Source organism: Mercurialis annua, linkage group LG5, assembly GCF_937616625.2.
Source record: "Mercurialis annua linkage group LG5, ddMerAnnu1.2, whole genome shotgun sequence".
Lineage (NCBI taxonomy): Eukaryota > Viridiplantae > Streptophyta > Magnoliopsida > Malpighiales > Euphorbiaceae > Mercurialis > Mercurialis annua.
In genome coordinates, this window is record NC_065574.1 from 31,628,423 (window position 1) to 31,642,762 (window position 14,340).

General features: G+C 33.3%; 4 non-coding genes across 4 annotated transcripts; all 4 read left to right on the top strand.

The window, feature by feature from the left end:
* Window positions 1-12,796: 12,796 nt before the first annotated feature.
* LOC126685103 (5S ribosomal RNA) lies at window positions 12,797-12,915 on the top strand. Its single transcript, XR_007643256.1, has one exon. It is a non-coding gene; the product is annotated as a 5S ribosomal RNA (ribosomal RNA).
* Window positions 12,916-13,138: 223 nt separating this feature from the next.
* LOC126685121 (5S ribosomal RNA) lies at window positions 13,139-13,257 on the top strand. The gene has a single exon (XR_007643273.1). It is a non-coding gene; the product is annotated as a 5S ribosomal RNA (ribosomal RNA).
* A 221-nt stretch (window positions 13,258-13,478) lies between these two features.
* Window positions 13,479-13,597, top strand: LOC126685090 (5S ribosomal RNA). The gene has a single exon (XR_007643243.1). It is a non-coding gene; the product is annotated as a 5S ribosomal RNA (ribosomal RNA).
* A 222-nt stretch (window positions 13,598-13,819) lies between these two features.
* Window positions 13,820-13,938, top strand: LOC126685055 (5S ribosomal RNA). The gene has a single exon (XR_007643211.1). It is a non-coding gene; the product is annotated as a 5S ribosomal RNA (ribosomal RNA).
* Window positions 13,939-14,340: the final 402 nt, after the last annotated feature.

A 14,340-nucleotide genomic window follows, 5' to 3' on the forward strand; every position in this document is an offset into this window, starting at 1 on the left:
AGTTTAAACTGGACACGTGGCCCAAATAAATAATTAAATCTTTTGGGGTATTACATCAACTGACAAAATTTACGTTATCTTTAAATTAAACTTGTTAAAATAAATGTATCTCTTTCTCGAAAGTACACAAACCGTGGAAAATCCTTCGTACTGAAATACACATTGATGTTTCAAACATCCAAAATTTAAGTCGTTTCTAAATCTTGCTCTCAAACAAAAACACAATTTGATGAAATCGTTCAACCGAAAAATTTATTATTCTTTTTTAATCAAATTTGATGAAATTTCATCCTTTCCTCAAAAGAATAATGTTAACAATGCAATTTTCTTTATTTATAAAAAATCTTTATATCAATATACCGAAATACTTGCACACTTTAAAATCTGAAAAGATAATGTCTCTTTAAAAAATGCATTGTCTAAACACACAGGAGCATAACCAATATCCTAAATCCACAAACTTTTAAATAATAAATCGGAAATTATCATGAAAACTTCCTAATCTGAATATAAACATACACCGCACTTGGCACAACTATTTTACGAGCGCAACTTCAAATTTATTCTTAGTTTCTATAAAATACAAGATTTTGAGAACACAGGCCGATCTCTAACAACGCAATCATCCAAAAATATTCACCACCATCATCACAGAGTATTTGTCCAGCTACCTTTCGGTAACAGTTTAAAAATCATTTGAAATCCGACAACTTTATAAATAAGTTTATCACAATGCGACTCGCAAGCTTGATTTAAAATATTTTTCTCAAAACACTTTATCGATAAAAATCCATTTTACATAATTGTGCGCCAAGGAGATGAAATCTCTCATCCCCAAAGAGTAACATCCAACCCTAATCATTTCTATGCACGTGATGCATGTACTATTATGCATGTATAAACTACTGATTTATCTTTTATTTAATGAACATAAGTGCTCAATGCAATCCTATTTGTGACATTATAAATGCATGTTCATGATATCTCTGGGCACAATTACGTGTTGAAAATATTTCAATTATTTTAACAAGTTAATATTTGAAATCAATTTCCCTTCGAAATATTTACTATATATTACACTCTGTTAGACGCGCATTCATCCAACTTGACATATTTTCCCATCTTCATTATCCTAATCCACCAATTTGCATCGTCATTAACGAAATAACCCAAAACAACAATGAACTAAAATTTACCTAACAATGACTTCCACCTCAAATAAAATTGAAAATTTCTCCAAAAAAAATAAAGCAACACAACCGCCTTCACAGCCTCACCACCAGTTTCGGTATTTCACCGATCTACCTTATGCAAACACTAGCGTATTACTACATTGATCAATCTTGATTCACAGATTCCAAATCTATTTCTAAAATGCCAAAATCCAAAAATTTCGATACTCCAAATTATCAAAAACGAGTCCGACCTAGAAACGCCTAACGCTCGAAGCTTCACGCACGAGGCAAACACCTACGAGTAGAATTATTCCATCGGTGTTGAGTAATATAACTCAACTCACCTTCCAATAACAAAGATAGATTCTTAAACAGGATCAACTAATGATCCCAAGAGTCGCTCCTCAAATTACTTGATGACAAAATTAATCACATAAAATCTCCAGAGTTCAAACAATAGATCTGGCATAAACGAAATATAACATCTAAACTAATCGCAGGGTCAAAACAAAGGTTCGAATCGCACATTGACTCCAACGCAAAAGTTAAACCAAGGAAAAACTAACGAGAGATACCCTCACGTGACACTCCATACAATGAGGTCAACGAGGTCAATAATTGATATGACATAACTTAATCAATCATGAGAGACAAAAATAATGACACTTAAACATCTCGCAGTAAAAAAATTACTCATTAGGATGGTTAAACAATATAAATCTCAAAGGATTGAGCATAGACCATCTTATGTGGTCAACGAATTCCTACCGACATGGTTACAACACAAACTGTCCGGAAATGATCAAAATATTAAAACATAATATAACATGTTCAAAATGTCAAATCGGATCAAAATAAATAAAGATATTGACCGAAAGTACGCATCAAAACCCATCTTGAAAGATAAAATTTACAAAAATAGATTTCAAGTTCATGTCGAGTCCCATAGTTTAAGAAAAAAATCATTTTCCGGAAAACTTCTTTACAAATCAATGGTTAAAATTTGTTCTCAACGCCTCAATTTAAAATCATCGAGTTAGCCGAGTGATTACAACTTCCAAGCTCAACTCCAAACTTAGGTGACCTAAGTCAAACCCGCAAGAACCATTTGTAAAAAAGAACATATACAATAAGTTTTCAAATCCGGAAAAATGCATTTTAAAACAAATTTCAATATATTCAAAAGAAAAAGTTCGACGTCACCCATATAACAACATCAAACTCATCGCCCAAGTGAGAAAATGATTTTTTTTAACAACCTTTCTAGAAACATAAGCTTCAATCAAAATTAGCAAATCGAGCACAAGACCAACAACATTAAAGTATTGAGAAACTAAAAAATGGTAAAATCACGAATGCAATATTAAAATGTCAAAATGGTATTCCCTTTAAAAATAATTTTAATTCGAAGACAATCGTTTTAGAAATAACAATTCAGATGTAACCTTTAAAATTTAAAATACAAGACAATCATTTTATTTCAAGAGAATAACCCTTTTGTAATCATCAGTCAAATGTAAGAATTTGAAATACATGAATTTAATTTTTTTTACTGGCAAGATACTAAAATAGTATTTTAGGGTGTCGCCCAGACTACCCATTTGACTTTTTATGTCAAAACACCAGTTGGGCCAAAATAATTTTTTTAAAAAAATTTAAAACAATACGTGGCCAGCAACATAATCCACAAAACGTGATAAAAAAATTCAGTCAAACGTCATTTAAACCAGAAACAATAGCAAAGCCTGATAAAATATCATTTTAAAAATCAAGGCTTTCGGCCAACGCTAGAAGTACTCACAAAATAATCCAATATCAACAATTTTATTAAAGGCATAAAAGCCAAAATACTATCACCCAGTAAAACGCACCAACAACATGATAAGAAAAATGATATCATGCCCAAGCATGAATTAGAGCAATTTACTATAGTAAGATTTTCCGAGAAATTAAAAGCAATTTAAAATCACCCAAACGAAATAGTATCAACAACAAAACTATTAGGATCAAATCAAGACATAAAAAGATTGACTCAACACATTCCTATCGTTGTAGGTAGAAAGTTTAAAATTAAAAGATGACGTTTCAAAAGACACGACACAAATCCTAATTTCACAGTAGTTTCTAAGACACGACATCAACTTATCATGCCAAAAACGCATAACACATAACATGCATAAGGCCTTGGTTTGAAACCAAAGCTCTGATACCAAGTGTGTCACGACCCAAATTCATGGATCACGACCGGCGCTAGGGTATGGGTATGGTTTTACCAAAACCTGTAGCAAGCCTTGCGGAAAACTACCAATCATATAAACCTGCAGAAAAACCAATTCTCGGGGGCAACCGAGACTCCAACTTAAACTACCAGTTTAAATAAAGTACTACAATTAAATAAAAATAGGGTTAAATGCAAATTTATACACCAACTTTGACCTAATTTGCAATTACAACATAAACTTTTAAACTTGGCAATGTTGGTAACCAACTTTCATTTCTTGGCAAATTGGTACACCGACCAATTATAAAACGACAAATGGCGGTTTATTACAATGTCCACGTTAGTGTTTTTTGAGTTTGGTGTATCGATTTGCCAAAAGTGTAAAGTTGGTTACTGACATTGCCAAGTTTTAAAGTTTATGTTGTAATTGCAAATTAGGTCAAAGTTGGTGTATGAATTTGCATTTAACCCATAAAAATAACTAGAGTTAAACAATAATAAAGCCAAAGCATAGAATAAAGCAAGTCAGACCAATTCGAAAAACAAACTAGAATAATATAGACTTCTAGTTTTCTACTGCGGTTTAAGAATAAAAATTAGTTTGACAATTTATTTAAAATAAAACAAACCTCCGAAGAATCAAAGGATAGGAGTTGACCAGCTTTCAAATCATAAACCTCGAAAATTTGGGAAAACAACGGGGTTAGATATAATGAGATGAGTTCGCAATACTATTTACATTTATTAAATTTTTAACCCTTAAATCAAATCCTTTTATACTAATATAATATATGATTATGGACTACAGTATTGAAATGATCCCAGCGTAAGTATGACATAAAATACCAAAAAATTCAAAGTGGACGGGAATAAATCCTCGTCAAATTACCAGCGTAAGCAAGACCTTAGTCAGCCGATCCCAAAGTATTTATCGTAGCACACAGTCTCAATACAAGCCTATCGAGTAGCTCGTTTCAATCCAGATCCATAATCGCTAAAAAAGATTCAAAAATATTTATAATACTAAAATAAATTGCGGTACTTAAGCGGTTAATGGCACTACAAACTCACTGCTTGCGTATCCACGTGAATCTTGGCAAACAGCCTAAACCTGCTCTGAATCCAAAGCACGAACGGTCGACAAGTCTAAACAAATATAAGTAATTATTAAAACGGACCCTAACTCTATAGAGTACTAGACACCACATAGGACTACCACAAACAACAAGTTAAGGTAAAGTCAATCATAGTAAACATAATACTCAACAATTATAAGTCAACAACAAGTCAAGCCTATTGAGTTTCCGCCTTAAAATATAATCCGGAAAAGGTAAACCCAAATGAAAACGTTAAATTTAATTTAATAATTCCATCGTAGTGAGCCTACTGAGATGTTACGTCGCTCAGTTTCTTCTCACATGTCGTGCGACCAATGTCTAACCCGATCCAACCATTTATATCAAAATATAAACTACAAATTGTAATACCAAAAATAATAATTTTGATAAAATGGAAATTACATATAATAAGGAACTATATGACAGTCACATAATAAAATAACTCATATTTAGAAACTAGTTACTATATACTCCCTCTGTCTCATTTTGTTTGTCCATTTCTTATTTTCACACATATTAAGAAAACATTAATTACTAACAATTCTTCCTTTTGTACCCCTTTTTTGGTTCTTGAGAATTACTGTATTGAAAAAAATAGTCAATAAAATAATAATAAGATTAAATGCCACCACAAATGTAAGAATAATATCCATTAATATTAAGAGGTAAAATAGAAAAATATGTGTATATAATACAATTGTGACAATCATTTTGGGACTTTTAAATATAGTATAGTGGACAAACAAAATACGACGGAGGGAGTATACAAATATAATTAACTATACTGCTCTAGTATTATAAACATAGCACTCATTGAATTTCTATTCATTTATTAGATTTTTTTTTTCAACAAAATATTTTAAAATTAATAAGATTAAAAGTTTAGAAATAAAAATATCATCTGTTTCTCCATATTTTAGGGAATCGAAACACAACTTTTAGTTTGGCAAAATGTTGATTCAACATATGACCAATTACCACTCAAAAATGAATCATGCAATTCGTTAATATTTTTCAGAAATATGATAACAAATACAGAGAAAATAAACCCTTTGATAATAATAGAATTATAAATATTTCAAAATCGATTATTAATACAAAACTTAATTAGATTATAGAATAGAAATAATAATTAACAAGGTGTTATGGAAAGTTTATTTTTAATGGTAGAGATAAATTCCCATTTTTTTTATGAAAGCCACTGTATTAAAATCTTCAGTGACGGCTCATTTTTTTCTTTTAAATTCTTATTTTGTTTGTAGCAAAAACAAATAAATTAGAATAGACTTCTTTAAATACATTTTGTTAGGATTAGGGTTTTATAAAAAAGATGAAATCCCAACTTTGCCATTACTACTACTGCTATTATTATTATTATTATTAATTGCTGGATTTTACACTTAAATACATATCACTAAGGTTAATTTCTCTTAAAATAAAATTACAGTTTTATTCGTGTTAATTATTATTATTATTATTGTCTACCAGATGTTACAATAACAGTGTCTCAAATGAGACATTGGTCTAATTGTATATGCATGGCCATCGTCAACAAGGCCCATGCAAGAAAAAGAATCTTGGGCCACACGAGCACAATCGAGAAAATTACATAAATCATGGGCCAACCAACTCAACATAAATCGCACCACGACCAAAAGATTCAAATAATTACCGAAAGTTCGACAGAAAAAGCAAAAAAAAAAAACATACGGGATATGACATTCTCTCCAACTTATATAAAATTTGTCCTCGAATTTAAACACGAAACAACTCAAATAACACAAAATATAAGGCGCACAAATAAACACAAAACATAAAAAACACACCAACTCAACCTACCTCAAGGAAACAGAATAGGGTAACGAATTTGCATATCGGACTCTGTTTCCTAAGTGCACTCTTCAACATAATGATTACGCTAGAGAATATTGACCATAAGAATCTCCTTGTTTAGCAACTTATGCACTTGCGTATCTACAATCTCAACAGGTTTTCCCTCGAACGATAACTTAATACCACCACTTGCACAAACTGACTTTGGTAGTTTCCAGGTCATGGAAAATAGAGTGCCTTTCTCACCCAAAATCCAAAAGAAAAGCAGTCTGATTGATACGTCGATTTCGATTCGCTTGCCTTAAAGACGGGCATTAGGCCACTACTGATGTTGATTCGAAGGAAGAAGAACTATCTCAAATGGTCACAAAAGGTGTCAACACTAATTTTCCCTTAACTTAAAACGATAACGCCATTTCTAGGTGAATTCAAACGAGGGAATATAACTCGTCTGAAATACTTAGGATAATTAAAATGAACCTCGAATCTCTTTCAAAGATAACTATAATCAATATTTCTATTTAGCAAAGGTCAACACAAGACGAAACACATCGGAAACATATGGGGTATTACAATTGGCTTCTCTATTTTCATATTTGAATTGGTGAACTCATATGCGTATTTAGAACCTATTTAAGTGTTGTGACACGCTTGTGTCTACTTTGGGTGTTTTGACCAATTGTGGCTAGGTTTGGGTTTTTTTTATAAATGTGTTTCTTTGTTGTTAAGCCAGGTTCAGTTCCATATTTTCAAATGAGTAATCTTTTGATTTAAAGCTTTCGGATCATACTTTTGTTTTATTCTGGCATATCTTTCGGTCGGGTTGGACTTGAGTCGCCCGACATGTGAGATTAAGCTTGAATGCTAATTCATTACTCAGGATTTTCACTTGGTTTTAAAGTTTTACACTAAGTTATATAAGTACTCCGGATTATGTTTTCAAAAGAGAACTTAATTAGGCTTAACTTATTATTTGACTCTGGTATTACTTTGTCTATCGATTGTATACGTTTGATTGTTATGCCGTGGCATATACTTTGGCTTGTGGGTGAGATACTAGTCCTATTTGTTGTCTAATATTCTTAGAGTTAGGGGATGGATTGTTTTTAACTTAAGCTTTGTTTCTAGACCCGTCGACTGATCGTGCTTCGGAGTTAGAGCATGTTTAGGTTACTTGCCAGGTTATTCACGTGAATTCGCAAGCTGTGAATTTGTAGTGTTATTTACCGCTTTATTAAGTACCGCAATTATTTTAGTATATAAACTGTTTCTGAACTGTTTAAAGCGATTATGGATCTAGATTGGAACGTGCTACTCGATAGGCTTGTATCGAGACTGTGTGCATAGGTAAGTACTCTGGATCAGCAGACCAATGTCTTGCTTACGCTGGTATAAGACCAATGTCTACACTAGGTTCGATATGATACATCATACTAATGCCGGGATCATTTCAAGACTGCTATTTCCATAATCTTCCATATATCAGTAAAATGATTTATTTTAAGGGTTTTAAACTTAATAAATGTAAATAGCATTGTGAACTCATCTCAGTATATCTGACCCCGTTGTTTTTCCAATTTTTCCAGGCTTATGATTTGAGAGAGTTGGTCAATCTCCGATTTCTTGATTCCTTCGGAGGTTCCTTTGTTTTAATAAATCTAGTCAACTGTTTTATACTCTTCGATCGCAGTAGAACTAGTTAGTCATTTATGATTACTTTATACTTTGGTTTGTCGGTATGGTCCGACTATTTTATATTGTTGATGGCATGATATACATTAGATATGATCATTTATATAAGGCCTGCTGTTGAGTTTTGGGTTTTAGCCTAGCGGTACAAATATTTAAGTTATTATTTAAGTCGTGATATAAACTGTTAGACTTAGGTTGGAGTCTCGGTTGGCCCCGAGCAGTGGTTTTCTTGCAAGTTTATATGTTGTATGATTATCCGCAAGGCTTGCTATTGATTTTGGTACAACCATACCCATACCCTGGCGCCGGTCGCAATCCTTGAAATTGGTTCGTGACAAAGTTGGTATCAGAGCTTTGGTTTCAAACCAAGGTCATTTTGCATGTTATGTGTTTACTACTTTAATGCATGTTCAGTTGTTGCTGTGTCATAGGATCTACTGCGTAATTAGGATTCAACTCTTGTCTTTTAAACGTCATCTTTTATTTTCAAAACATTCTACCTTCATCTATAGGAATGTTGAATGTCGGTCTTATGTGTTACTGATGCTTTACTTTGGAGTGTTAATTGCTTTTACATTGGGTGATGTTTTATGGCCTATTGTGCCTTAAATGGTGTTTATTTCGGGTGATGCTTTGTTGGCTTTTGTGCCATATATGAGATATAGTTTGAGTGATGTTTTATGGACTGTTGTGCCTTATATGGTGTTTACTTCGGGTGATACTTTGTTGGTTGTTGTGCCTTATATAATGTTTAACTTGGGTGATTAGTTGTTGGCTTTACGCCTTGGATGATTTTGATTGGATTGCTTTCACCTTTTTGGTGGGTACAATTTTTAATGACTCGGCTAACTCGCTGGTTGTTTTGGATTGAGATACTTTAGAAACTTTTTAAAAAATGATTTACAAAGGATGTTTTCCGGGAATTTTTTTTTAAAACTATGAGGCTCAACTAGAACTTGAAAACTTTTATGGTTGACTTTATAATTCAAAATGAGTTTTGATGCGTATTTTGATCGATGACATATTACTTGTTGTTCTTGTTACGACGAATCGCAGTGTGTTGTAGCATGCTTTTTATTTGCCATTAAATAGGTTTGGGTTAATTATGGTTAATCGCATGTTTGAGTGGTTTATGGTTTGTAGAATTTGTAATATTTTAGTTTTAATTTGGGTTGTATACCTCGCAATTTTGGTTGGTATATGTTGGTTGAGTTTTTTTATCTCGTCGTGCTGGGTAGCACGGGAGGTAATTTCTTTCATGCGTTCTTTGACTTAACCTTGATGTTGGCTTTTGATTTGTGAGTCGAACTTCATTTAGGCCTGTATTGCTTTAGTTTTAGTTTGATGTTAGACTGGTGTTAGTATATTGTTTTGCGGATCGAGATATTTTGGGTTTCAATATCGAGAGGAGTAAAGTGCTCTTTGAAACGGTTGGTGGTTTTTGACTATCAAGGAACAATATATTTTGGAAATTCTTATCCGAGGAGATAGATTGGTGTATCTTATAATGCTAGTGCTTTTCATCAAGTTGGACGATGTAATGCAGGAATTTATGGTAAGTTTTTGAATAAGCATATGCGATGTATTGTTTTCCTTGAGTTAAGTTTCATATTATTTTGGAGTTTAATAGAGCATAATTTTATTCATGAGAGATGTTAACGGAGTTATCAATTTGAATTATTGTATTAGTATCATATAATTTGGCAGATTGAGAGTACAGAATTTGAAATTATATTTTGAGGCTATCAAGTGCATGTCTCACAGAGTGTAACATCTGGAAAACGTTTTATCGAGAAATTGATTTCAAATGAAATTTGTGAAAGTATTTCAAATATTTTTATCACGTAGTTGTGCCTAGACATATCATGAACATGCATTTTGAATGTCTCGAATAGGAAATTGCATTGAGCATTGAGTATGTTCACTAAATAAAAAAAAATTAATAATTAATACATGCATAATAGTACATGCATCACGTGCATATAAATGATTAGAGTTGGATGCAACTCTTTGGGGATGAGAGATATCATCACCCTGGCGCACAATTATGTAAAGTGGATTTTATCAATAAAGTTTTTTGAAACGAACTCGCGAGTCACTATGTGATAAATGTAATTACAAAGAGGATGGATTTCAATTGGTTTTGAATTTTTTTCCTAAAGGACGGTTTCATTGTAAAGGTTGGTTTTATATTGTTAGAGTGTTTGTATTTCATAAAGTATAGCTATGAATATAAGGTTGCACTCAAGATATAGTTGGGGTAAGTGCAGTAAAATGTTAAGTTTGGATTGGGAGGATTTGTGTTAGCTAACGGTTTATGTCTTGAGGTAGTGTTGAATTGAGGAATTTGGTTATGCTCCACGTGTGTATTTACACTTAAAATTTTAAATAAATTTTGTTTTTACAGATTCGATTTATGTCAAACAGTTTTGATATATCGATATAACATTATTTTGTAAACGAAGAGATACTTATTTGCAGATTTTCCCTTTTTGAGAAAGTGAAGAAATTTATCAAGGTTAATTTAAAAGGAAATAATAAACTTTGTGAGTTGAACGATTTCATAAATTTGAACATTTATTTAAAAGTATGGTGTAACGGTGAATTCAAATACAAATGTTTTTAAAATGGAGGTGTTTATAAAACTGGAGGTTTTCAAACAGTAAAAGCATTTTGTTTTGGAAAATAAAAAAGGAGGTATAAGATGTTAACATTTTTGTTTGAAGTAGAAAATATTAATATATAATATTTTGTGTTTTGGAAATTTTATTTTCCTATAAGTCTGACTTTGAATATAACCAATGACCGGGTCAATTGTGAATGTGATCTAGGCGATCTATTGTTAGGATTTGAGGTTACATTTATTGGTGTAATAATTTTGGATGTTCGAATTATCTTAGACTTAAGTGTTAATCAATTTTTAGGTTTGGTTATTATAAGTGTAAGTTGTGTACTACTTATGGGATGATTAAAGGAATCATTGTGATTGAGATTGTTTGTTATAATCATGAGATTTCGTTACCATGAGGTAAGTTCACATTTTCTTTTGAATAACGGTGTGAGTTTTTTGTTTTATAATTCGCAAAGTTAATGGTATTATATAGTGTGGTTTTTGTATGAACTAGAATTTTCACTTCGGGGTTGTTCTTGAACTTTGATGATATGGGTTTCAAATTTTTTAAGATTCAAGCTAGTTTTGGAAACCAACTTCGTTGGATAATTTTTGATTGTTCACATTTATGTTGACGGAGTGGTTGTTGGAGCACCAAGTTGTTAGAATTATAATTTTATGCAATATGTGTGTTGTGACCGTTTAAATTGCGAATAAGTTTCTTATTTATAATTCGAGGTCGAATTTTTCTTAGGTTTGGGAGAATGTAATACCCCATATATTTTTGGCGTGTTTTGTATTGTGTTGACTTTCTCAGGGTGGAAATTTTGATTAGAGTTATCATTGAAAGAGATTCGAGGTTCGTTCTTATTTATCCTAAGTATTTCAGTCGAGTTTTATATGGAGATTTGAGGTTTGTTCTTGTTTATCCTAAGTATTTTAGTCGAATTTTATGCGTGAGAGTTTGTATTCCTTCGTTTAGTATCACCTAGAAAGGGCATTATCGTTTTATGTTAAGTGGAAGTTAGCATTAAGGCTCTTATGACCTTTTAAGATTGTTCGGTTTATTTAAAGTCATTATTTTTAGTTATAGTTCGAGGAACAGCCTGTTGAGTTTTTTTTATTACGCAAGTGCGTAGGTCGTTAAACACGGAATTCCTATGGTTATAGTTTGGATTGGTTACTTGGAAGACAGAATTCATTATGCAGAATTGCTATAATTGCTTTCATTGATTACATTGGGTGTCATATTATGTGTTTTCGCGTTTGTTACATGTGTTTTTGTTCAGACAACATATAGTTGTATCATATGTTTTACGTGGGTTGTGTTATGTTAAATTCGATGACGAATTTTATATAAGTTGGGGAGATTTTAATATCCCGTGTTTTTCTGTCATGGTTTTGTTGTGTTTCCGGCTTAGTTTCGGATTGTTATTGGTGGACTTAGCTAGTGTGATACTATATTTGGGGTTTGAGTTGTATCTTGTATGGGTCGCATGTGTCGTGTGATTTTCGATGGCGAATTTATTTGTAACAGGTTTATAATCGATAATGTGTTCGTGTGCCTTCTGAATCTGACATGTCTTGATAAAACATCCATATCTCCCAATTGCACAGTTGGATCGGGCTCATTATTGAATATGATGTGCACTAGAAAGAGTTCACCGTTGGATCAGAATCAGAGCGCGTCGGAGGGCACATTGGGCCATCATGCCTCGCAACGCGCCCCAGGGTGTTTTGTGCCTTTTGAAAAGGCACGACGGCAGGCGCATTGGGCCATCGCGCCTCGCAATGCGCCTGTCGTGTTTTTTCACTTTGGGGCCTATAAATAGAACGAGTAACGTTCTGATTTTGAAAGGTATCAAGTATTCGCATATGGTTTTTTAGTTTTACATATCATCGCCGAGACATAAACAGAACGAGTAACGAGCACCGATGAATTATAATGTAGGGACTAAACGGGAAATATGGAAAACATTCAGGGACAAAAACATGCTTTTAAAGATTATTTTTATTTTGGTTGAATGAGTTGTATGGCAGCATATATATATATATATATATATATATATATATATATATATATATATATATATATATATATATATATATATATATATATATATATGATGATCGTGCAAGGTGCGACGGGTGCGATCATACCAGCTATAATGCACCGGATCCCATCAGAACTCCGAAGTTAAACGTGCTTGGGCGAGAGCAGTACTAAGATGGGCGACCTCATAGGAAGTCCTCTCGTTGCACCCCTTTTTTGCAATTTTGCGGTTCGTGCCTGTATTTTTTTATTATTATTATCATAGCGGAGACATAAACAGAACGAGTAACGAGCACCGATGAATTTCAATGTAGGGAATAAACAGGAAATATGGAAAAAGTTCAGGGACCAAAACGTACATTTAAAGATAGTATTTATTTTCGTTGAATGAGTTGCAAGACAGCAGATATATATGATAATCGTGCAAGGTGTGACGGGTGCGATCATACCAGCACTAATGCAGTGGATTCCATCAAAACTTCGAAGTTAAACGTGCTTGGGTGAGAGCAGTACTAGGATGAGTGACCTCCCGGGAAGTCCTTGTGTTGCACCCATCTTTTGCATTTTTGGGGTGCGCGCCTGTATTTTTATATTATTATTATCATTTCCGAGACATAAGCAGAACGAGTAACGAGCACCGATGAATTGCAATGCAGGGACTAAACGGGAAATATGAAAAGTTCAGGGACCAAAATGTACTTTTAAAGATAGTTTTTATTTTGGTTGAATGAGTTACAAGGAAGCAGATATATACGATGATCGTGCAAGGTGTGACGGGTGCGATCATACCAGCACAAATGCACCGGATCCCATCAGAACTCCGAAGTTAAACGTGCTTGGGTGAGAGCAGTACTAGGATTAGTGACCTCCTGAGAAGTCCTCGTGTTGCACCCCCTTTTTTGCATTTTTGCGGTCCGCGCCTGTATGTTTTTTATTATTATTATCGCCGAGACATAAATAGAATGAGTAACGAGCATCAATGGATTACAATGAAGGGACTAAACGGGAAACATGGAAAAAGTTCAGGGACCCAAATGTACTTTTAAAGATAGTTTTTATTTTGGTTGAATGAGTTGTAAGGCATCAGATATATACGATGATCGTGCAAGGTGTGAAGGGTGTGATCATACCTGCACTAATGCACCGGATCCCATCAAAACTCCGAAGCTAAACGTGCTTGGGCGAGAGCAGTACTAGGATGGGTGACCTCCTGGGAAGTCCTCGTGTTGCACCCCTTTTTTGCATTTTTACGGTTCGCGCCTGCATTTTTTTTAGTATTATCGTCGAGACATAAACAAAACGAGTAACGAGCACCGATGAATTGCAATGCAGGGACTAAACGGGAAATATGGAAAACGTTCAGGGACCAAAACGTACTTTCAAAAATAGTCTTTATTTTAGTTGAATGAGTTGCAAGGCAGCATATATTTATGATGATCGTGCAAGGTGTGACGGGTGCGATCATACCAGCACTAATGCACCGGATCCCATCAGAACTTCGAAGTTGAACCTATGGTTGGATTGTTGTCTTAAAATACTTAATTATATATTGGTTTGTTGTTGTTATTGTTTGAGGATATTGTTGCTGCCCATAAACATTTTTTGGGGTTGTTTGTATGACTTTGGTATGTTAGTAT